General features: G+C 28.9%; 1 long non-coding RNA gene across 1 annotated transcript; it reads right to left on the bottom strand.

Annotated features, from left to right (window-relative positions):
* Nucleotides 1-228: 228 nt before the first annotated feature.
* LOC111083131 lies at nucleotides 229-772 on the bottom strand. The gene is made up of 2 exons (XR_002608817.1): nucleotides 649-772; nucleotides 229-312 (listed from the first exon to the last, which is right to left on the bottom strand). It is a non-coding gene; the product is annotated as an uncharacterized LOC111083131 (long non-coding RNA).
* Between the last annotated feature and the right edge of the window lie 814 nt (nucleotides 773-1,586).

Here is a 1,586-nt window from a genome sequence, read left to right on the forward strand (position 1 = left end):
CCACATTCTCATGAAAACTAAGCATACAGTGACTTTCATAAAAACTATTTCACATCCAACAGTTAATATAATTAAATCTTCAAAAGTGTTTATATTATTTATAGAAAACTTATGTGTGAATGAAAGTACCATATTTTTACTAAATCACTTCACTTACTATCAATAATGTTCTTTAAGTCCAGGAAATGCTTTCATCTCCCCACTTCCTTTCCAGTTGTAATTCTTTTCATACCCATTGGTTAAAATGTGGCATAAGTTATACCAAGTTGCTTCTTTAAAAGTGGAGCCCCCAATTGTGCTTAAATTGTTGGTCTGTGAATAGAATAGAATACACACTTTTTGTTAAGACATTGCAAATAACTATCCTAAGCAGAATTATATTTTAACGGTAGAGAAATAAATTTATTTTTTTTGTGTAAAGATATTTCATGGTGGAGTATAGAGTACTTAAATAAGTGTTTACTTTCATAATCTCCTAATGTTTTCGTTTTTAAAAATGGTTTGTACATCAATACTGCCCAGAAGTAATATTACTTCTTTTGTTTCATTATCATAAAGCCAGTTCTTTAAGTAAGTGCAATTGAAATATGTAGTGAAATGTATCTAAAATAAGTATTTGATCAGTTTGTTTTGTTTAAAGTTACTTACAACACATTCTTGGATCATCCAACTTCACTTCTAAATTCTGTTGTCTGGCTCACTAAGCCACTTTTCCTCATGAGTTGATCAATCTTGCTCATCATACGAGTTTGATTCTGTTCAGTCTTGCGAATACCAAACATAACACCAAGTTTAAAATGTTTTTGACACACCCGACCAAGACTTTTATCAATTATTCTTCCAATTTTAAATATATGATTTTTTTATATCATAACAATTATAAAAAACCTAACAGAAGAAACTACAGACTAGACAAGGTGAGCTACCCATTACTGAAAGTTTACATAGAAAAAATTGTTAGTACAGTTTTAGTGTTTTGATGATGGTATTATGTTTGGTATTTGGTTTGGTATTATGTTTGGTATTTGGTTTGGTATTATGATGGTATTATGTTTGGTATTATGATGGTATTTGGTTTGTTATTATGATGGTATTATGTTTGGTATTTGGTTTGGTATCATGATGGTATTATGTTTGGTATTTGGTTTGGTATCATGATGGTATTGTGTTTGGTATTATGATGGTATATGTTTGGTATTATGTTTGGTATTATGATGGTATATGTTTGGTATTATGATGGTATTATGTTTGGTATTTGGTTTGGTATCATGATGGTATTATGTTTGGTATTTGGTTTGGTATATGTTTGGTATTATGATTGGTATTATGATGGTATTATGTTTGGTATTTGGCTTGGTATTATGTTTGGTATTTGGTTTGGTATTATGTTTGGTATTATGATGGTATTATGTTTAGTATTTGGTTTGGTATTATGTTTGGTATTATGGTGGTATTATGATTGGTATTTGGTTTGGTATTATGATTGGTATTTGGTTTGGTATATGTTTGGTATTATGTTTGATATTATGATTGGTATATGTTTGGTATTATGTTTGATATTATGATTGGTATATGTTTGGTATTAT

This window comes from Limulus polyphemus, unplaced genomic scaffold (genome assembly GCF_000517525.1).
Source record: "Limulus polyphemus unplaced genomic scaffold, Limulus_polyphemus-2.1.2 Scaffold8282, whole genome shotgun sequence".
Classification (NCBI taxonomy): domain Eukaryota; kingdom Metazoa; phylum Arthropoda; class Merostomata; order Xiphosura; family Limulidae; genus Limulus; species Limulus polyphemus.